Source organism: Suncus etruscus, chromosome 16, assembly GCF_024139225.1.
Source record: "Suncus etruscus isolate mSunEtr1 chromosome 16, mSunEtr1.pri.cur, whole genome shotgun sequence".
In the NCBI taxonomy this organism is placed as follows: domain Eukaryota; kingdom Metazoa; phylum Chordata; class Mammalia; order Eulipotyphla; family Soricidae; genus Suncus; species Suncus etruscus.
This window is the reverse complement of record NC_064863.1, coordinates 76,470,482-76,494,478: the sequence shown is the minus strand read 5'-3', so window position 1 is coordinate 76,494,478 and position 23,997 is coordinate 76,470,482. Positions and strand designations below refer to the sequence as shown.

The following is a 23,997-nucleotide window of genomic DNA, read 5'->3' as shown; positions in this document are numbered from 1 at the left end:
GCACGGCATTACCCCTGTACTATCTCTCTGGTCCTGGGAATAGGATCCTAGGAATAGGATTTTCTGAAGAGAACAGTGGCTAAGTGACAATAGTAGAGGCAGATTGTGACTGCCTGGACAGGCGGTATATCATGTAAATTGAGATGGGACAGAACTGACCCTCCTCAAGACCCAGAAATACATACTCTAGAACAAATACTGAGACCCTGGAAGATGTGCTGGCACCTCCACTTCGCACATTAGATGAGTCTCTCTAGACCTTTATACCTGTAGGCAAAAAGTTTACCAGTAGGTAAAACGCTCTCTAGCGGAAAGTTGAATTATTGAGGTCCCTTTGCCTTTTACCAATCAAAATGGGCTAAAGATCAAAACAAATCAATGATAAAAAAAAAAATCACCACCAACCCCCACTTTTTTTAATTTTTAATTATGAGAACAAAGATGCAAAGAAAGAGGACAAGGTAAAGTTACAGTGGAAGGACAATCACCCATAACATAATTGTCAGAAGAAGTCCCCTTGTTGATATCTTAACTTTGAAATTTCAGCCAAAGAACATTAAGATAAGTAAGACAGAATCCATGTACAATTGTTTGTCCCTCAAGTACCCAGATTATAACACATTATAATATTTCTTAACAGCACACAAGGCAATCTAAAGCCATAAAACTTACGTAACTCCTTAAACATTAGAGGCATAGTATTTTTTACATTTCCATGTACATGCATATTAGCTTAACTTAACCTCAAATTTTAAGTGTTTTTTTCTTTAAGGATTAGAGTCAAAGGAGCACAGTAAAAACAGTGTTAGAGTGGCAATTGTTGTTTGCATAGGCCCACCAAAATATGAGGGGCATGGAAAGGAATAAGCTTGGCCTAAATACAAAGAGACCCTACCCCTGAAGTTTCCTGGCATAAGACCAACTCTAGGCTCCAGGCAAGCTAGATTGTTCAATCCAAGACATTGTCTGTAGTGCCAACACACTTTAATTTTTCACACAGTCTCTGTTGTTGGTATCATGTTTCTGTATTAAAGATCCTGAAATCTGCATATCCTACATTGAAGTCAGGGTGTGGAGCGTCCTCTCGTTTCACCTCACAATTAAAGGGTAATGCAGGAAGCCCTGCCCTGTAAGAAGGTCGTTGTTGTTGTTAAATCTTCTCAGTGTTAAGGGAAGTCTCTTGAGCAGGTCGATGTCTGAGCAGTGGTAGGGTCTTCCGTGGTAGAGGATTGCTTCCAGGTAATGTTATAGACAAACCTGGATGTTTCGTGGATGGCTTCCCAGGTTCAGGGGTGAATGGAAAATACCCTTTCTTCTGAGGCCTGTGCCAGGTCGTTATGTCAATGTTCAGGGTGTAAAGTCCCTTTGCACTACAAGATTTGTGTGTTCCAGTCTCTATTAGATAGGATCTTATTTGTATGTATAGTATTTTCCCATTTTAATGTGCCTATGCAAAAAAGGAGCAATGCCACGTGGTGTTATAGGCACATATGGGGGCCGTAAGAACAAGTCTAACAATCCCCATGACATGGTTCAATCATAAGCATTAAACTGGGGGACTCTTTCACCAAAATTCCTTGTTGAACAGCTCATAAAGAGAAGATAAAAAGTGGTTAGAATCATCACCGTATAAGGGAATATTTAGTAAGACTTATAGCTGTCAGAAAAAAAATACAAAATATTCGAAAGAAATATGTGTCCATTTTATGTCTTTTGAAACAGTTTGGGGTTGTTACACACAATGCACGGCTTTGGTCTGTGATTAGGATTGTGCAGTACTGAAGTTAAAAAGAGTAATGTGGGTTAGTGATGTTTGGGGGGGTGAGAGAGTTAAGGAGTAAAAATAAGCTTTATAGGGGTGTGGGAAAGGTCAGAATACAAAATGGACATTCTGGATACTTAACATAAGGATAAGGACTACACTTAATACATGCAGTGTTTTCTATATGTAGACTGGTCAGAAATTGCCAGTGACAAACTTAGTGCAACCGAGCAAAACTCAGCACACCCCAAGTTAGGACCCACCATTTCTGGCCTCCTGGGCTGCCACCCCAGAAGGCCTGGAGGCCGGGGGCAGAAAAGGGGAAGGCTGGGGGCCTATCAAGGCTCCCAGCGCACCCAAGTTAGGGAGAAGGCCTTCTACATGGGGTCTCCCCAAACCCCATGCCAGCTAGAGCTAGCCTTCAGCTCAAGAGAGGATGGATAGAGAGCGGGAAGCCGGGATCTGCCCCCGCCCTACACCCTGTGCCCTTCCCTCCCTAGAGCTGGGGGAAGGCTTCAAAACCCCCCTTAATCATAACTGAAAATGATGAAACTTTACAGAAAGAACTAGTTCAAATAAAATAATTTAAAACTCAATAAAAATGAATAAACATATCAGTGAAGTAATTTGCTTGTGTCACAAAATAATTTTCTAAGTATAAAAACAGAGGGCTGGAGCGATAGCAGTGTATAGCAGGGGTCTCAAACTCAATTTACCTGGGGGGGCCGCAGGAGGCAAAGTCGGGGTGATCCTTGAGTGCAAAGTCAGTAGTAAGCCTTGAACACTGGGGGGTGTGACCCAAACAGCTAAAACAAAACAAAACAAAAAAGATTCCTCTAGGGCAGGGCCACAAAATGTTGTATGAAGGGCCATTTGCGACCCCTGGTATGTATTTGCCTTGCATGTGGCAGAACTGGGTTCAAACCCCAGCATCCCATATGGTCCCCAGAGCTTGCCAGGAGTAATTTCTGAGGTCAGAGCCTGAAGTAACCCCCAAATATTGCTGAGTGTGGTCCCAAAACTAAAATCCAAAACAAAAAAAAAATTTAGAATCCCTAAGTTATATAATTCAAGCTCTTAAAGTATTGTGAAAATTATATTTATTTGTTTATTTGTTTTTGGGCCACACCCAGTGGCACTCAGGGCTTACTCCTGGCTATGAGCCCAGAAATTGCTTCTGGCCCTCCACTGAGTGGGAGAAACTATTCACCCAATACCCATCAGATAAGGGGCTAATCTCCAAAATATACAAGGCACTGACAGAAATTTACAAGAAAAAAACATCTAAGCCCATCAAAAAATGGGGAGAAGAAATGGACAGACACTTTGACAAAGATGAAATACAAATGACCAAAAGACACATGAAAAAATGCTCCACATCACTAATCATCAGGGAGATGCAAATCAAAACAACTATGAGGTACCACCTCACAGTGCCCAGAGATTGGCACACATCACAAAGAATGAGAACAAGCAGTATTGGCGGGAATGTAGAGAGAAAGGAGCTCTTATCCACTGCTGGTGGGAATGCCATCTAGTTCAACCTTTATGGAAAGCAATTTGGAGATTCCTCCAAAAACTGGAAATCGAGCTCCCATACAACCCAGCTATACCACTCCTAGGAATATACCCTAGGAACACAAAAATACAATACAAAAACCCCTTCCTCACACCTATATTCATTGCAGCACTATTTCCATAGCAAGACTCTGGAAACAACCAAGATACCCTTCAACAGATGAATGGCTAAAGAAACTGTGGTACATATACACAATGGAATATTATGCAGCTGTCAGGGGAGATGAAGTCATGAAATTTTCCTATACATGGATGTACATGGAATCTATTATGCTGAGTGAAATAAGTCAGAGAGAGAGAGAAAGACGAAGAATGGTCTCACTCATCTATGGGTTTTAAGAAAAATGAAAGACATTCTTGCAATAACAACTTTCAGACACGAAAGGAAAAGAGCTGGAAGTAACAGCTTATCTCATGAAGCTCACCACAAACAGAGATGAGTTTATTTAGAGAAATAACTAAGTTTTGAATTATCCTAATAATGAGAATGTACGAGGGAAATAGAAAGCCTGTCTAGAGTACAGGCGGGGGTTGGGTGGGGAGGAGGGAGACTTGGGACATTGGTGATGGGAATGTTGCACTGGTGATGGGTGGTGTTCTTTACAGACTGAAACCCAAACACAATCATGTATGTAATAAAGTTGTTTAAATAAAAAAAAAAAGAAGAAAAAAAAGAAATTAAAAAAAAAAAAGGAATTGCTTCTGGTTTAGGGGACCATACGGGATGCAGAGGATCAAACTGTGGTCCGTCCTGATCAACCATGTGAAAGGCAAACGCCCTGCCGCTGCTTTATTTCTCTGGCCCCAAAATTGTTTTTATTTTATTCAAAGAACTTACCTTTCAATTCATAAACCTAGACTCTAGCTTCTAATATCTAGTTTAGAAATGAAAGTATGAGTAGTTTTTCTCCAAATAAATAATTGTAAATACTAAACTAATACAAGCAATCAAAATGAGATGAGGAGAATGAAAAAGTACTGATTGAGTTACTGCAGTATTACCTGAGATCAGATGATATGCATGTATTTCTAATATGCTTCTCCAAAATTTAAATAGTTCTTTTTAAAAACAAACCAAAAAAAAAAAAAAAACCCCAAAACAGTATCTATTGGGTACTGCCAGAGAGATAATACAGTAGGTAGGGTGCTTGCCTTGCATTCAACCAGCTCAAGTTTCATTCCTGGCATCCCATTGGGTCCCCTGAGAACTACCATTCCTAATCGTAGAGCCAGGAGTTAGCCCTGGGCATTGCCAGATGTGGCCCCCAAACAAACAAACAAACAAAAAAAAGCACCTCTTTATTAAAAAAAAAATACTACTTTGTGTTGATGCTTTACATACAGAAATGTTCTGGACAGGTATTATATATGGCTCTATGACAACTAATTTCTTGGTGTGGAAGTTAAGATGCATGGATGGATCTACCTGTAAGTTTAAATTACTTAGAAACAAAGGATCTAGTAGGGTCTTGGGCACTTTGGAATAAGTGAGCTAACTTTCTATCCGAGACCACAAACATTAACACTATTTGTAGCCTGTTACCTAAATTATAATAATTATAAACCAAAGTACACCAAAAGATGGGGACCAAGAACAAGCATAAAAATCTTACCATTGATCATCTAACTGTTAGTATGTCTAATCAGTCACTCACCAAGTAGCCTAACTTTTGACCGGGATTCTCTGCCACTCACCATGTAAAAAGGAATCAGCGCTCCAGAATGGCTGAGACACAAACACTGTGCCTTTGATGGAAGATCCCAGGAGACCTCTAGCCCATTGTGAGAGTAGCAGCCATGAATGATTTAGGAAGACTGGATAAAAGGGCACTGCTTAAAAAGAAAAGGGGGGAAAGGGACCACAAAGACCAAGTCTAGACGCTGGTTCTATTCCAGCGATAATAAACTGACAAGTTCTTTCAAATGGTCCAAATGATCTATTTCTCCTTCCACAATCAATTATATCCAGTAAAACTTGGAGTGTTTTTGTGGGGAGAAATTTAATTTTATTTCTGCGTATACATTAATTTGCAAAGCATGAGTAGCCTTTCAATGAAAACACCCAGCTGCAGGGAGGGCACGAAGGCACAGGGTGAGGTCTCTGTCAACTTGCCTGCTCCTGCCACTCTTGCCTACTCCTCCTACCTCCTGCGCCCACACTCTTTTCTCACTCTGTAACTGATGGTCCTGGAGTCATAAACAAGTTAAATCAGGGGTCTCAAACTCAATTTACCTGGGGGCCGCAGGAGGCAAAGTTGGGGTGATCCTTGAGTGCAAAGTCAGTTGTAAGCCTTGAACATTGGGGGGTGTGACCCAAACAACTAAAACAAAACAAAACAAAACAAAAAAAGATTCCTCTAGGTCAGGGCCACAAAATGTTGTATGGAGTTTGAAACCCCTGAGTTAAATGCTATTGTCAACCACAGCTGAGTTTACAGATGCATCAACCTGCATTATTCTTCCTTTCTTTTAGTGTTGGTAGGTGTCTAGTAGATTTAGGTAGCAAACAATGTTCAGGAAACACATACGATTCTATATCTGGGTATGCTACCTGGAACCACCACCACCCCATCCCACCCCAATCCCCCCCACCTACAGAGCTGGGAATAATCTAAGACTACAGAGGTGCCAGAAAAAGTTTCTGGATAAAGTTGAAGAAATAAAATTGCACAAATAAAATAAGACTGTTAATCCACACTTGTTCTGAAAACAGATAAAGATTTTATCCTGGGTTTATTTTAGCAGCAATTACAACAGTCCCTTCTGGGCTAGGTGTTCCATATCTGAATCCTGGCATTAAAAAAAAAAAAAAAGGAAGGGGGAAGGTGTGGAATGGAATGGGGGGGGGAAAATCACCAAGACATGGGTTGCAAACTCTTATTCTCTGAGGAAAGGATCTGTGCTTCCAAGTATCCTGGGGATTACAAACACTCTAGTAAACACCAGAGACGGCCAATGAAGATAGCACTGTCCTTTACATCTTCAAAATGAACAAGTAAATTCCTTTAAAATACATGTATAACATGGTAACTGCCAGGTCTAGAGAAAGACAAAGATTATTTGAAGGAAGTATGAGATTTTTTTTTTATTGAACTGGGATTACATTAATAGCTATAAATTAATTTCTCTACTTTTCTATGACCTATGACAAAAGCACAAATTGGGCTACTCTTTTTAAGAAAAAGCGGCTTGTTGCTCTCAGTCTCAGGTTGAATTAATTATTTCTCCTTTACCTGCATTTATCTTTGTCTAGAAATCCAGCCTGGAAGTACCAACAAATTACACTAAACTCCCAATAAAGCACATCTTGCAAATTGATTCACTGAACTGCCAAAAGAGAAAATGTTTAATAACAAAACATGATAAATAACCACTAAGTAAGTGCCTATATGAGACAGAGGGTAAGTTGGATAAATACACTTTAGTTAATCTTGAATTTATTTTGAGTAGGTATTTTTATGTACCAAGGAGAACATGGTCTTGTCTATAAAATAAACACTCTAAGATCTGCTGAGGCCAAGTTTCTTACCCATTTCTAGCACAGATTACCACAGCTCTGAAAGGAGCACTGTGGAGCAGGGGACAAGAAACAGAGACCCCCGCCCTCACCCCACATGCACATCAGTCTGCAGCCCAGGCATTCTTTGGCCCTCTCCTGACTCTGGCTCACGTGGACACACATGCAACAAAGCGGCCAGTGTTCTTTGGACTTTAATCCAGAGCCCTGACTCATAAGTCCAACTGCTTTGTGTGCTTGAGAGCGGTGGAAGTCAACTACTGCTGTCATTCTTGCTTTCATTGTTGTTCCTGTTCTTTCCCTTCTCAAATTTTCTAGAATCCAGAATCTAAGTGTCAGAAGAGAAAATGAGAACAGATGACATTCTATGACAAGAGCGCCCTAGAAAACTGCCTTCCCTGGACAGGCAGGTCAAAGTAGCAGCAGCCACAGTATCCCTGCCCTAGAGAAACAGGGGCGAGTCTTCCCTCTTCTGTACACTGTGCACAAGGTGATGTCAAAAAGAACTGAATAGGAGTCCTTCTTGGTGACTGTCCTTTTCCATACAGTGGTCACACCCCCCAGGGAAATTTGCTCCCCTTTTCACAGAGCTAAATTAGAGCTGCTGTTAAAAAGAAACCCTTTTGGTGGGGACTGGAGTGATAACACAGTTGTAGGGTATTTGCCTTGCATGTTACCGTCCTGGGACATACCCGGGTTCAATTTCCGGCATCCCATATAGTCCTCCTGGAATAACCCCTGAGCACTGACGGGTGTGGCCCCAAAACAAAAGAAACTCTTTGTTTTTTTTTTTAATATATTTTTTATTTAAGTAACATGATCATATTTGGGTTAAAGTCATAACTAGAACATCCCCCTTTACCAGTGTAACATTACCCTCTCCCCCTTCCCATCCCCTGCCTGTATTCGAGACAGGCATTTTACTACAGTTATTTGTTTTTAAGTTCAGTAAGTTGTATTTTTTTTCCTTAAAGGATAAGAGTAAAAAAATAAATATAGTAAAGGTGTGATAGTGGCAATCGCCGATGTTTGCATAGGTCCAGAAAAATGGGAAAATGGAGAAAAACTCCTTGACCTGATTACAAAAAGGCCTCACCCTAGAAGTTTATTGGCATAAGACAGACTCTGGGTTCCAGGCATACCAGTTCGTCCAACTCCAGTCATTCCAAGGTTCCGGTGAAACTTTATCACACTTTAGCTATTGTTGGTATCAGATTCAAAAGAAACTCTTTTGGAGTTGAAGAGGTATAGTATAATGGGTGGGGATCTTGCCTTGCACATAATTGACCCGGGTTCAATCCCCTGCATCTCATATGGTCCCCTGAGCCAGCCAGAAGTGATTCAAAAATTAAAATCAAACCAGAGCCAAACAACATAAAAACAACAAACCAAACATACTCCAAATAGAAACCCTTCAAAGTGCAGTTTCATCAAATACTGTATTTTCCGCCGTATAAGACGACCCCCTAATTTTGCAGTTAAAACATAAGTTTAGGCCTATATTCGCTGTATCAGACAGAACGTTCCTGTGCTGCAACTGTATGTACCACAGTGAGCCAATCACAACAAGCAAAGGTTCAAAGGTTCTACTGTCATAGACTTCCTCTCTGACTCTGGCCAATCTGTGCAGGCTTTTCACAGTGTAGATTCGGGTCCAAAACATTGTCTAATTTGCATGCATCAAAAGCCTGCTTGGATTGGCTGAGTTAGAGAGGCGGTCCGAGCAGCCTTGCCGTGATTGGTCCCTTATCATAGGCACCTTTTCTGGCAATTCCCTGGTGGCGTCAGTTAATCTCCCCCACTACATGAACCAAATACCCCATCCTAGGACCCTAGCACCACTAGGATCCTAGAACCACTAACATGGTTAGCTGGGTTTTGCCAGAAGTGGCCCCCAGATCTCCTGAGTACTGTTTGGGAGCCCCCAAGAAAGAGATTTGGAAACTCTGTGGCCTGATTTTTTTTTTGTTTCATCTAGCAGCATATTGAAACATTTTTCGGGATATACTCGGCGTATAAAACGACCCCCGATTTTCGGTTGACTATTTTTTTTGTTTCAAAAGTCGTCTTATATGCAGAAAAATACAGTACTCTGTAAAGATTGAGGTTTTTTAGTTTGTTTGTTTTGTTTCTTACCACAACAGTGCCAGCTACAGAAGCATAAAAAAGGGAAACATTTTAGACTGGCTCCTAAACAGGTGAGTTTTAACTGTTTTATAATCTCTTTTTAGACAAAACTTTAAATAAACATTTCAATTTAGTCAAAACCTTTTTTTTTCCTTAATAAAATCTTCTCAAAAGTTTTTTTTCACAGTAACATAAATCACGTTTTTCTGTACTTAAATTTTTGGGGTTTTTTTTGGGGGGGTCAGAACCCACTGTGCACAGGGGGAACTCCTGGCTTTGACCCCTGGTGGGCTCAGGGGGCCATATGAGATGCTGGGGATTGACCCCGACTCAACTGTAATCAAAGCAAACACCCCACCCACTACACTATTGCTCTGGCTCAGTTTCTTCTGTACTTTACATTGTCCTAGGAAAAATTATTTATAAAGAACTAAAGGCACTGGAAAACCACTGCTAAATAGGCAGGGAAGAAGATGTTCAGAACCAATTTTATGACAAAGTTCGTACTTCCAAATGCAAACCGATCCAGAAAGACTAAATGTGGACCATGATCTCGAGTGCTCCTTGCTTCTTCATTTTTCTTGTTCAATTCCTCAACTCTGAAAGCTGACAAATTCACTATAGCTCTATTTTCAAGGGGAGTCTAGGACGGGGGGGGGGGGGGTGAAAGCATCATTACTTTCTCTAAGTAGCATTTCATCTCATAAACTCACGATACAGACATGTGGACACAAACTACACTGACTGAAGAATGATACCGAAGCACATTCACCTGCCTGCACTTCAACTTAACCTAGGCCAACAGAAAGCAAGCCCATTTCTTTGATAAACTTGGGAGGAGCTTTATCTTTTCAATTTGATTTAAACTTCCATTTGCTGAAAGCAAAACAGGAAGAACTAAGGAGGAAGGAAGTAGGACAGGAGGAGGGAGGAGAGATGGGACAGAGGTTAGAAGGAGGGAGAATGAGGCTGGGTATAAGGAGATAAGTGCAAGAAGGGAAACAGCGCGCTTCTGTGCACACACGAAAGGCCAAGCTTTGAAATGGCCAGCGTCTTCAATCTGTAACTTGACTTCAGGAGTACAATAGCCATCAACATTGGCTGATGTTTAAAATAATCGAGAGATGAGCCAGAAACCTTAGTGGCAAAGGAATTGCTTGCTTTTAAATTTTTTCTTTGAAATTCCTTGCCAGAAGCATGCTTTTGTAGATACAAAATTCGAACATCATGCATGTCTCTGTATTTATTTCACTACTTCATTAGAGAATAAGGGAGATAGAAAAATCATAGTCCAAAGCAACAACCCTATAAATCTCAAGAGGGACCCCAAGTTTCCAGTGGCAGCCCAAAGGGAGAAGCAGAAAAAAGCCACCTGCCTGTCAGCCACCCATCAAGCAAGGCAGGGAAGGACTAGGGAGGGGCTGGCTACCCGAGGCACTCAGAACTTGTTTACTGTTTTTCTAGAAGTCAGACACAGCCCTACGGAGTTGCAGGCATCAGGTGCTCCTTCTCTTCTCTCTTGAGGAGACAGAGGCCAGAGAGGAGGAAAAGGAAGATGCAAGGGGCTTTAAGGAGGTTCCCTTCCTCCCAGCTTCCCCACCTCAATCTGGAGTGACACCTACTCAGACTTTGTCCACTCAGGACACTTACCTCCAGAAGCATGTCTTAGTGCCTGCCCGCCCACACACATGGCAAAAAAAAAAAAAAAAAAAAAAAAAAAACTTCCCTGTTCTCATACATCCCCTGCACAGACCTCTCTGGTGTCACTGGGTCACTGGCTTTTGTGTTGATGGCTGCAATGGTGGTCCTGCTGGGAAAGAACTGTTCATCTCTTCCCTGTGCTGAGCCCTAAGAAGCAGCGAGTGCTCCCAGACAAGTCTCCCCTGGCTCTGCTCCTAAAAATGCTCTCTCAAGTACACCGTTGCTTAGCAATATCTTCCTTCCTCTGCACGTTTGAAACTGGCAACATCTGTCCCTTTGGCACTTCTGATCTATGAAAAGCCCCACAAAGAGAGTTTAAACCACTCACTCTACCAATAAGGAACTTTCCTCTACAGCATCTCCTAGCAAATCAGTAGATGAAGACCTCAAACTGCTTCATTCGACTGATTTGAGGCACACAAAACATAAAGATCACCAGTGGGAGATCCCTTTTAAGCCCCACCTGACAGTTGGGCTGTGCAATCAAAGGTGAGGACTGTGTAAACTACTTATCTGGCAACTTTCTATTTTGTTAATTCTATCCCCAAGTACTGTGTTTGATAGTATCCAGTTAGGACAAGCCACTTTGATCCTCAAACATTTTAGCAGAAAATTGTAGGATATGTAGAAGAGGACACAAAAGGCGATTTTCAAGGTGCGGGAGAGATAGCATGGAGGTAGGGCGTTTGCCTTTCATGCAGAAGGACGGTGGTTCAAATCCCGGCATCCCATATGGTCCCTCGAGCCTGCCAGGAGCGATTTCTGAGCGGAGAGACAGGAGAGGCAATTTTCAAGGACAGAAAATTACAAAGACAGGGACCAGAGTGATAATACAGTGGGCCTTGCATATGATTGATGATTCCAGTGTAAACTGGCCAGGAATAAGCCCCGTGCTTTGCCAGCTGTGCCTCAAAGAGCCCCTCCTCCAATAAAAGATTTAGAGACAAACACACAAAACAACATGCACACGACAAAGGAACCTACAAAGCTGATGGGGGAAAATTGACAATGATGTAACTCACACATTAATTTCAGAACAAATGCTTTTCAGTACAAGTTGTTTTTAATCTCCAACCATAGTCATCTTAGTATTTTACTGAAATTACCCAACACCAAAGATTTCATAATACTGTAATTTTATACGTAAGAAATACTTAACATGCAAACCAAAACAAACCCTTTTATGGGTAGCAGATAAACCATACATATAATTCACTTTCAAAATCCAGCATACAGATGTGAACTAAAATTTAGTGTAATAAAAAGCCTCAGATGTCTGCCAGGAATTGAATTGTGCGCTGCACATTCAAACCTTGGCACGCAGATGTTTTTTTCCCTTTAAACAAAGCAGGCCACAATTTTCTTCTTGACCCATGAGAAAACATGTTCCAAAAGCAGGCTGCTTTGCTTGCTCTCAAGGTTCACCCGAGAGCAGAGCAGACCATGAGACCAGTTGACAGGAGTGTTGAAAGCACATTCAGAACTCTGACTCTGCAAATCGAAACAGTGCCACAAGTGGCCTCCAGCAATACTACTTAGCCATAAACAGTAAATCAATACCCTCCAATCCCCTTCTCGTTGTAGTTCATGACTCACTGAAAGTTCAGATGAGCACAAGAATTCTTGCTACATGATGCTTTGGTGGAGATTTACATAAAGGAAAATGTCAGGGAAGAAACCCAAGGTCTTATACGTAAGTGCTTTTTTGTCACTGAGCTATATGCCTGGCAGTAACATGAAGCTTTCTACAATGTATGTGAGAGACTGAATCAGACTAGCAAATCTGATTATTGTTGAAGAACTCGGATACAGATGCTCTGATTTTGCCAGCTTCCAGATGTGGCTCTGCTACCATTAAATTCCATGTGCAAAATGGCACAATCAATGCTACATTCCCGACAAAACTGGCATTTTTACTGAGACACAAAAATGTCTACTTTTCTTCTTCCACTCTACTAAACTACTCCACTTATAAACACTCACCCAAACACAATTTTGATTTCATAGACATCTATGAAAACTTCCCTTCTTTAAAAGAGGGTGAGGAGCAACAGATTCTATGTTGTGTCTTTTAGCAGTCATATAACAGTCTTTACCTGTACCTAAGTTAACTGAAATAGCTAAAGTTGCAATCATCTATCTGACACTGTCTGCAAACATGTTTCTAGCAAATTCAGAAGCAATATGAGAGAGACATGGCAATCTGTAGAGATTCATTCTGAGTCTAGAGGAGGAAGAAGAGGCCAGGGTAGGGACTGAGGTGCTGTTCATAGGCAAGTGCTGATCCAGGGTCCCCTTCTGGGTCAAATCACTTACTGGCCCAGGAAAAAAGTTGGAGCTTTCCCCCAAAGAAGTGACATAGGACTAAGAGGGGAAAGGAAGGACAAAATTTTGAGGCCAAAGTTCCACTATATAATCCCAAGCACATCACCAGGAGTAACTCCCAAACACTGCGCTAGGAGTAACCCCTGAGCATCACTGAAGTAGTAGTAAGCCACCTCACAACCCAAATAATAATAATCCAAATAATGGCGCCTTCATTCTGAGATTTGTCTTGGGATGACATTTGATGATGCTCAAAAATCATTTCTGAGTCTCTCCTCTCTTCTCCCTCTCTCCCCTCTCCCCCTCCCTCTCCCTCTATCTCCCCCTCTCTCCCGCTCCCAATCTCTCCCTTTCTCCCCTCTCCCCACATAAAATGAAAAAAAAAAAAAAAAGTAGCACTTCTGGTGGGGCTCAGGGAGATTATACAGAATGCCAGGGAGTTAATCCTGGATTGACTGCATGGAAGGAAGGCATTTTACCCAAATGTACTATCTCTGACCTTAAACACCTTATTTTCAAGCTGAAAAGAGCATCGGTGACTGGCTAGTTCCTTGATACATATGAAGGACAACTAAGTAAGCACATTTTCTTCTCCAGTAACAAAGATGGGAAAAACAAGAAGTATATCTGGCATATGGTCAAAAGGCTTGTGAAAGTGGTAATCATTACTGATGATTATTAGGAAGATGCAAATCTAAATTTGCAATGAAATGTCACTCCAGGTAGATGGCCCACTTCAAAAGAGGATGAAACTGCCGGTGTGGTAGGGAGCTGCAAAACTTTCATTTACTGCTGGTAGGACTGTCAAGTGGTCTGACTTTTATTAGAAAGTGTACAGACATTGCTAAAGTATTGAAAATAGAAAAAATGCACACCTAAGTTCATTGCAGTTATTTACGAAAACCAATAAGTAGCCAAATGCTCAATATCAGATGAGTAGATTAAAAAACTGGTTCAAATACATAATGAAAAACTACTTAGCTATGAAATAAACTCTTGTGTTTTGTTACAATACTGGTAGAACTTGAGAGCATCTTTTTTTTTCTTTTGGCCACACCCAGCGTTGCTCAGGGGTTCCTCCTGGCTGTCTGCTCAGAAATAGCTCCTGGCAGGCACGGGGGACCATATGGGACACCGGGATTCGAACCAACCACCTTTGGTCCTGGATCGGCTGCTTGCAAGGCAAACGCCGCTGTGCTATCTCTCCGGGCCCTTGAGAGCATCTTATTAAGTGAAATAATTTAAAAGAAGGACAAATATTGATGATCTTACTAGATGATGCACTTTATGATACGTAAAGACACAGAGCAAGCCCGACCCCCCTCTCCCCCTTTCCTCCGGATCTCCAGGTGGGTTTCTGGAAGGAGCTGATGGGGCACCCTGGGTTTTCCCCACTCCCTGGCCGGGTCCGGACCCTGGCCTAGGGTGGGGCTTAAATCCCTGTCCTTCGGGCTTGGGAGGGTCTCTCTCCCTTCCTGGAGCAGGATTTTTGGCTAGCACGGGCGGGCAGCTGGCAGGCCTCCGCATGTGCCAGCGGCCTCTTGGCCCGGCTTAGGGTAGGGGGGCTCGGACATGGGTCACCCGACCCCCCTCTCCCCCTTTCCTCCGGATCTCCAGGTGGGTTTCTGGAAGGAGCTGATGGGGCACCCTGGGTTTTCCCCACTCCCAGGCTGGCTACAGAGGTTGGCTAAGGGGGTGGAGATTGATCTGGGGGGTGGCAGATAGCTGCTCAGCTATACTCAGTCTGTCACTGGCAATTCCATACCAGTCTACATTTTGCAAACCGCGCGGGGGGCCCCGCGCGAACATATGCTCCTCTCAACCATTAGTATCCCATATTTACTCTTCTTAACTTCAGTAACAAACAGTTCTATTCTCTGACCAAAGACATACAGTAGATCTAACAAATCCCAGAACTACTTAGAAGGACAGAAATTGAACACATATATCTTTTGAATATTTTATGGGTATTTTCTTTAACTGATGTATCTCTCTATATATTCCTCTACTATGATGTTTCTATCCACTTTTCATCTTGTCTTTTCTTTGTAAGCTGTTCAGTAAGGATTGTTGGTGGAACTGTCCCTCAGTTTGATGCCTATGATTGAACTATGTCATGGAAATTGCTGGTCTTGTTCCCATTGCCTCCAGATGCACCAATAACGCTTCATGGCATTGATCCTTGTTTGCATAGACACATTAAAATGGGAAAACACCATACATACAGATATAAGTTCTTATCTAATAAATCTCAGTACAATGTACCTTACACCCTGAACATTGATATAATGACCTGGCACAGGCCTCAGAAGAATGGGCATCCTCCATTCACGCCAGAACCAGGCAAGCTATCTACGAAACATCCAAGGTCTTTTATAGCAACAGCTGGAAGCAGTCCTCTACCAGGAAAGACTCTACCAAGGGTCTGACATCGACCTCCTAAAAAGAGACTTCCGTTTACACTGAGAAGACTTGACAACAACAATGACCTGCTCTACAGGACATGGTTCTCTCTATTGCCCCATAAGTGTGAGGTGAAATGAGAGGATGCTCCGCACCATCCTGACTACAATATGGGATATGCAGACTCCAGGATCTTTAATACAGAAGCATGATACCAACAACAACAGAGACTAAGTGAGGAATGGAGGTGTATTGCCACTACAGAGGATGACTTGAATTGGACAAACTAGTGTGCCTGGAGCCTAGAGTCAGTCCTGTGCCAGGAAACTTCAGGGGTAGGGTCTCCTTGTATTTAGACCATAATTTGCCTTTCCATATCCCTTATGTTTTGGTGGGCCTATGCAAACAAATGCCACTTTAATACCGTTTTTTACTATGTTCCCTTGACTCCAATCCTTAAGAAAAACAACCCACTAAAACTTTTGAGGCTAACTTAAACTAGTAAGCATGTGCATGGAACTAGAGAAATGTACTTTGCCCTCAATGTTTAAGGAGTTACATAAGTCTAATGTCTTTAGATTATATTTTGTGCTGCTAAGTATGTACTACAACTGGGGATTTGAGGGACAAAGTAATTGTATTGTATATGGGTTCAGTTTTGTTTTTCTTAATGTTCTTTGGCTGAAAGTTCAAGGCTGGGATATCATCGATGGGACTACCGAGAATTCTGTTTATGGGTGATTGGGCTTCCACTGTAACTTTACCCTGTCCTCTTTCTTTGCATCTTTGTTGTCATAATTAAAAAAAAAAAAAAAAAAAAAAAAGCACCCACTTAAAATTTGAGGTTAACTTAAGCTAATATGCATGTACATGGAAATGTAGAAAAATACTATGCCTGTAATGTTTAAGGAGTTACAAAAGTTTTATGGCTTTAGATTACCTTGTGTGCTGTTAAGAAATATTATAATGTATTACAATCTGGGGACTTGAGGGACAAAGCAATTGTACATGGATTCTGTCTTATTTATCTTAATGTTCTTTGGCTGAAATTTCAAAGTTAAGATATCAGCAAGGGGACTTCTTCTGAGAATTATGTTATGGGTGATTGTCCTTCCACTGTAACTTTACCTTGTCCTCTTTCTTTGCATCTTTGTTCTCATAATTAAAAAAAAAAAGAGCACTCTGTGTAAGAACTGAGTGCTGGATTGACTGAAATAAAGTGATAGGCATGGTACCCCTTAGTTAAAGCTACTGCAAACCACAGTATCTAAAAGGGAAAAAGAGGAGAGAGAAATAGATATAGAAGATATAGATATAGAGAGAAAGATATAGTGAGAGAGAGAAGAAAATAAAATGCTTGACCTAGATGTAGTCAGGGGTGACAGTGGGAGGAAAACTGATGACATTGGTAGTGGGAATGTGCATTGGTGAACTGTGGTATACATCATAAGACTGAAATCCAATTATGAACCACTTTTTAACCAAATTTTTAAAATAAAATGAAATAAAAGTGTTTTTTAATTTAAAAAAAAAAAAAAAGACACAGAGCAAGGGAACAAGATTTAAGTTCCCAACTGAGAATTAGGGCAGGCTGGCAGGACCCTGTGGAGAGTGCAGAGGGGATATTACACTTTGTAGTAACACTAGGCCTTTATAATACATACATCTGCACTCTGTTACCTTGATTTTAAAAAAAATGAATTAATGTGCCATGAGGATAGGAAAGGGGCTTTTCTGGAGATTCTTGGTCAACAGACTGGTAATTTAAGGGCCCAAGAATGTGCTGCAGCTCAGACCCTGTGGGGCTAATGTTCATACAGAACAGCCCAGGGAATCTCAGGGGCCTCTGCACCGAGAGAAGCTCTGATATCATGGATCAAAGCAGGAATAGGCCACATGCAAGGATAGTACCTTCACCTTGGTCAAATGTGCTATCTCTCGGTCTCTGCATCTGTCCCTCTTTCCTCACCACCTTCATCGAGTTTTTTTTATCATGGCAAAGGGGGAAAAATAAGTAAATTAATATTATGGGGTATTTATTTCTTTAAAATATGAACAAGTACCTCATCTTTAAAGGTTCATCAGAAAATAGCTCCATGATTGGAAACAAGGTTACAGATAAAGCAATGAGGACAGGACCTCATTTGAGAATCAGCTGTCTAAAGCGTCAGAAACCACACTGTCTTTTCCAGGCCTGGGCTCTAGCCCTGGATTTGGCCCAAGTGAAGACTGATCACAAGAACAGAGAACTTTTTCGTTCAAAAAATCATGACACAGGGCTCAAAAGCTGAAGTTTTGAGGGCAGGTATAAGTCAGACTTAAGTGTCCAGGAAGGAATAGGTCCTATGCTTCCAATGCGTCTGGTTTTTTAAGGAAAAGAAACTCCAGGTGTGCAGTGAAACCAGCTAACGATGAGATATGGCAACTAAACCAATGTGGACAGCTGCTCTGGCTTCCTTTTGAATGAGGAGGCTCCGCAAAGGGTTTTTCACATGGAGCAAAGCCCTGTGGACATAACCCAGGTCATCAGAGACTGCTTGTGTCTGGGATACAAGTCAAAACAGCTCCCATCACAGCTGGGTTGGTCACTAGATATGAGTATAGGTGTAGTCAAACAACAGAAGATGCTGGTACTCAGAACAGCAGCCTACTGGCTGCCCTCATCTTAGCAACTACCACTGGAATCTGGAAAGTATAATAGTAAGAGCCACAAAGGACCCCCAGTGTCTGATTATACTATATTGCTTACTGGAAATAATTAAGTTTACTGGAAAATTCAACCCAAATTGCTGGTTGGGCATTTTTAGGGTCAATAATTTCTTTTTTTTTTTTTTTTTTTTTTGGTTTTTGGGCCACACCCAGTAACGCTCAGGGGTTACTCCTGGCTATGCGCTCAGAAGTCGCTCCTGGCTTGGGGGACCATATGGGACGCCGGGGGATCGAACCGCGGTCCGCCTCCTAGGCTAGCGCAGGTAAGGCAGGCACCTTACCTCCAGCGCCACCGCCCGGCCCCGAGGGTCAATAATTTCTAAGTTACTAAGACACCAATTAAAAATCCCTAGTGGTCTAGTAGAGTTTACTATCCCTACATAAAACTGCTGGCTTGGTCCTCAGTGTATGACACAGTCAATGATTAATTATCTAATAATTAGCCTTTCTGAAATCACCAGTCATGTTGTTATATGCACAAGACAGAAAAAGAATGCATCACATACATATATAGATCAAGGGAAAATCTGGTATCTCAGTTAATGTTTAAAAATGCAGATACAGAAAAATCATTGTTCTCTAAAAGCCCTATCAAGGGGACACATAGACAAATCTGAGTTTGCACCACGCTGATGGATGAAGTCTGTAGGTGCTTCAAGAAGGGCTTGTTCAGGGGCTGGGAAGGTGGCGCTAGAGGTAAGGTGTCTGCCTTACAAGCACTAGCCAAGGAATGGACCGCGGTTCGATCCCCCGGCGTCCCATATGGTCCCCCCAAGCCAGGGGCGATTTCTGAGCACATAGCCAGGAGTAACCCCTGAGCGTCAAACGGATGTGGCCCAAAAAAAAAAAAAAAAAAAAAAGAAGGGCTTGTTCTCGCTCATAAATGACTTTATCATAAAATCACCCTTGTGGGACAGTGTGGCAGGGGTTGAAAAGAAAAAAAAAATGGTAGGATAGGCTACAAAGAAATTGTGTAAGTTAAAAAATACAATAATCCTGATCTACACAGGGCCAGGCAAAATAGTACAGCAGGCAAGGCACTTGCCTTATCATAAATGCTAGGCAAGCACTGTGTGGCTGACTCTGGCTTGATCCCCATCACCTTCATGGTCCCTACCATCCCCAGGAGTAATCCCTTAGCAGCCATGTGTAGCCCCAAAACCAAAGTTAAGAGCCTGAACCACAAAATGGGAAATACAGAAAGAGAAAGAGAGAAGCCTAACAGCTATTCAGAGAAAATGGCTATAGCTTGGGTGACAGCAAGTAGCTGAGACTAAAGACAAGAAGAGAGTAGCCTTAGGTAGGCAGAGAGGGGACAAAGAGACCTTTATTTTTTTTTCATTTTTATTTGTTTATTTTTGGGTTTGGGGTCATACCCAGCGGTGCTCAGGGGGTTACTCTGGGCTCTGCACTCAGAAATTACTCCTGGCAGGCTCAGGGGACCATATGGGATGACAGGGTCTGAAGCTGGGTAAGCCACACGCGCAAGGCAAACATCCTACCCTATAGCTGTTCTATGGCTCCAGCCCAGGAAACCCACTTTAAATTGGTGACAATCCAGTAGGCTGAAGGACAAAAGGCTGAAAGCTCAGAAACCTTTCAAGTTTCCTAAGTCTGAGAAACCAACGAGGGCATCAGTAGCTCTGCAGAAGGAAAGAAAGGTGAGGGGGGCCTCGGAAAGGGCAGGGAAATAGGCAAGGCGAGCTGACCGAAAGGCAGGAGAGGGTGGGCAGTGTTTAACAGAATGGCAGCTGCATTAAAGGCCACCAAGGTGAAGGAGCCATCGTTGGCCTCACTGCCAGTAGTTGGGAGTGGCAGGGGCGTGTAGTAGTCAGTGGGGAGAGACTACTGTAGCAGGCACAAACAGCCAGGCAGTGAGCACACAGAACAAGAGGAGAAAAAGAAGCAGATGCAGATGTTTACCTACTCCTGTCTCCAGAGCTTTGACTGAGAAGGGAAAGAGCATGAAGTAATTAGAGGGAGACACAGTGTAAGTTTGTTTTGCTCTTTGAGCTAGAAAATACCTGAACGTAACTACAGACTGTTTAAGAGTCAAGTGATAGAGAATGACAACAACTAAGTGTGAGTGTGAGTTTGTGTATGACTCACAGTTTCTGAGACCAGAGAAAGGATACCATGGGAGAAGTGGGGAGAGAAGGGGTTTAAGGGAGTGAGAGAACTGAGATTATTTCATCTTGACGGCCTCCTTTTAGGTAGGAGCAAAGTTTCGGGCCCCACATGCGAGCTACACAGCTACCAGGATACAAGAGTGTGAGATTTCACACTTCTTTCTTCTCAACTGCCTGTGTGTACACCACCTGCACGGCATGCCAGGTTCTACAGGAAGAAGAGAAATGCAAGATAAGGTACACACAGAGGTGAGCCCACGGGGCTCAGGTTCTGGGTGTCCAAATCCATCAACATCACTTACAAATCTTAACCACTGAAATTGTAGAAAACTAATTTATGTGGCATCTAAAAAGGTCAAGCCAACTGCTTAGTAACTCACAAGACAATGATGCCAATCCAGACAAAAACAAATCACCAAGTGCTGTGGAAATAAATGAAGGAAGAATGAGGAGAGGGCAACCAATCAGGATGCACTTTCTATAAAGGAACCCAAAACTCCAGGGGTTAAGGAGCGCTGGGCAGTCCCCACTGGAGAAAATAAGAACCCCACCTTGTTAAACAACTTTTTAAGAACTGCTCACTCTTTAAGCAAATGCTTGTTTTCTTTAGCCTTTTATGTATTTATTTAACTTGAAAAATCCCTTAAGAGGTCAGTGAAATAGCTCAAGTAGCAATGCGCCTGCCTAGAATTGGCAAGGCCCCGAATTTGATCCCCAGCACTGATCCTAAAAACAGAAAGAGAGAGACATCACCACTTGAAAAATCAAATCTTTAGGTTCTATGGAGCTAGGCCATATTAAGTGAAGCTTCCTGGTACCTGTATTCAAATCCCACCACAACTAAAGACTATGCTCAGTCTTGATCCTCTAGCTGCCACAAGTTCTCTTTTGAGAATCCCTTCCAAACATATCCCATAAGGGTTGGTCCCAGTTTTCACATGAATCAAGGTCCCACCAGCCTGTGCTCTCTCCAAGGGTACTAGGCAGGCACTGTCTAAGGACTATGAGGATCAGAGTGCCTGGATCCAGCACCCTCCTCAGGGCACAGCTGAGTCATGTGATACAAGGTCAAGCTCCTTACTGAGCTCTAATGGAAATGGAACACCACATCATGGTGCCAAAGCGCTTCCTTCTTCCACTCCACCTCCCAAATACAAACCATTAAAAATACTTCAAGTGCAGCTTCCTCTTTTCAAAGGCCACATAATATAAGGCTCAGAGTTAAGGGTATGAATACTTGGTCCCAGATGCCAGTGGAGCATTTGAGCTGTAAGTCTGGCCCGGTGAAGCTCTCTGTACCTCAGGCCTGAGATGGAGCTCTGAGGATAGGAAGAGGCGAGAAAAGGCTCAGTGTACCGCCCCCCCCAAAGTCTCTTGGTGCAACTGCTCATCAGGTACCTATGGGATGGAAGGAATGAATCCATATGAAGCTGCAGAACAGTTTCCAGCAAATAGAAGCCTGAGTGCTGATGATGGCCAATACTAAGTGTTCAAGTAATAAATGACAAAAAGAAGAATACTAGAAAATAGATAACTTAAATCCTCAGATGACAAAATTATTCCTGATAAGAAAGAACTTAAGAAAACCGAGATTAGGGCCAGAGAGATAACATGGAGGCAGGGCATTTGCTTTGCATGCAGAAGGACGGTAGTTCGAATCTCAGCATCCCCTATGGTCCCCCAAGCCTGCCAGGAGCGATTTCTGAGCAGAGAGCCAGGAGCAACCCCTGAGTGCTGCCAGGTGTGACCCAAAAACCCAAAACCCAACCCCCCCCCCAAAAAAAAAGAAAAAAGAAAAGAAAAAAAAAAGGAAGGAAGAAAAAAAAAACCCACATTATCTGAAAATGGGAATATGATTCTTCCTCTACAATCTAACACATTCTACATTATCTTAATGCTCGAAGGAGACTAAGAAAAACTCTGGGCCGAAGAGATAGCATGGAGGTAGGGTATTTGCCTTTCATGCAGAAGGATGATGGATCGAATACCGGCATCCCACATGGTCCCCAAGACTGCCAGGAGTAATCTCTAAGCAGTGCTGGGTGTGACTCAAAAACCAAAAAAAAAAAGAAAAGAAACTCTAATTATAGTATAAAGTTCTGTTTTTAAAAAATGTCTGGGGGTGCTCGCTTCGGCAGCATATGTACTAAAATCGGAACAATACAGAGAAGATTAGCATGGCCCCTGCGCAAGGATGACACGCAAATTCGTGAAGCATTCCATATTTAAAAAAAAATTGTCTGGGGGATTGGCATAATAGTATAATGGTAAGGCATTTGCCTTGTTCGTGACTGACCTGGTTCGATCCCCAGCATCCCAAATGGTCCCCCAGGCCACCAGACTGATTCCTGAGTGCAGAGCTAGGTGTAGTACCCAAGCACTACTGGGTATGGCCCAAAACCAATAACCACAAAAAAATTTTTTTCAAGTATAATATGCTATAGAAAATATTTACTTTGGCACGAAGTCCCACAAAATGTGATTTTTATGAAAAAGGAGAATCCATAAAGCTTGAGTTTATAATAATAGCAAGCAATCTGAGTATAATAATGTTTTCCTTAGTTCATGCAGTTCAACTCACTGCTTCCAACACTTGCCCAACATAAATGTTCAGGTCCTACCCACAAACTTAAAACACAAAAAACTACAGTAAACTAAGGGATAGAGTTAAAAACAGGACCTCTCATTACATAAATACCAGGTACCTAGATTAAAACATAAAGCTTCAAAACCTTTCAGTCAAAGGGATTAAGGAGATTAAAATGGACCTGACAAATTATCACAGGGCCAGAGAAATCTAATAGAACAAAGTAGGCCAACCTTACCGAAGTAATAAACTGTGGTTCAAAAGAGAGGGAACATAACCCTGGGCAGCTTGATGGCAAAAGTGCCTGTTCTGCCAGGGTGAGACCACAAGCTGGACGGATTCTCAGGGCCAGCCCTGTGGGCCAAGTATACTATGCCAAGAGCAATCCTGCAACTCCTGTTGTCTGTGAGCCTAATACTAGCACAGAGTTAATCTTTCTAAAGCACCCAAACAAAATAGTCTGTGCTAATACCAGCGGTGGTTGACCCTCCACAGATACGTGGGGCCACCACAGTGAGCATGAAGCAGCACAACCACCAGAACGTGCACACGCCCTAATTAATACCACCCCAGGAAAACCCCCAACCAATGTGTGAGAGAAATGGCTTACTCCCACCACAGCAGCAACAGCAAAGGGAAAGAGAGGAAGACCCAGGAACGAGAGAGAGAGAGAGAGAGAGAGAGAGAGAGAGAGAGAGAGAGAGAGAGAGAAAGAGAGAGAGAGAGAGAACTAATGTATGTGTGAAAACTCTAAACCCTGAATTTGCCAACATAGTGATTTCAACAATTAAAAATGAAATGGTTATCAGTGCAAAAATAGCCGCTTAAAACATTCTTGGAAAATGTGAATCTAAGGCAAAGTTAACCTTTGAAATAGTAACTCTCAAAAAATAGTGTGTAACCCAAGAGCAGTGCAACGAAGTTGTTATGATAACATGATCCAGGATTCTCTTAAAAGGAATTCTGCTTAAATATCTCATGAGTATGGGTCATCTCCATCAAAACCACTGGCCCAGTCATCAACAGGACTCCCTGTGGAATATCTGGCCTTCTGTCCCCAAAGATCATCAGTTGGCTCAAAAAAAACCCACAATCTAGCAGACATAATAACTGAGGGTGACTAAGAGAGCCTGGGAGAACGTGCAGCCTCACAAGATTT

General features: G+C 42.3%; 1 protein-coding gene and 1 non-coding gene across 2 annotated transcripts in view; one reads left to right on the top strand and one right to left on the bottom strand.

Annotated features, from left to right (window-relative positions):
* AFF1 (ALF transcription elongation factor 1) overlaps positions 1 to 23,997 on the bottom strand; it is a 103,482-nt gene that overhangs the window by 64,408 nt on the left and 15,077 nt on the right. The gene's annotated exons all lie outside the window — the stretch shown is intronic.
* Positions 22,374 to 22,480, top strand: LOC126032989 (U6 spliceosomal RNA). The gene has a single exon (XR_007504146.1). It is a non-coding gene; the product is annotated as a U6 spliceosomal RNA (small nuclear RNA).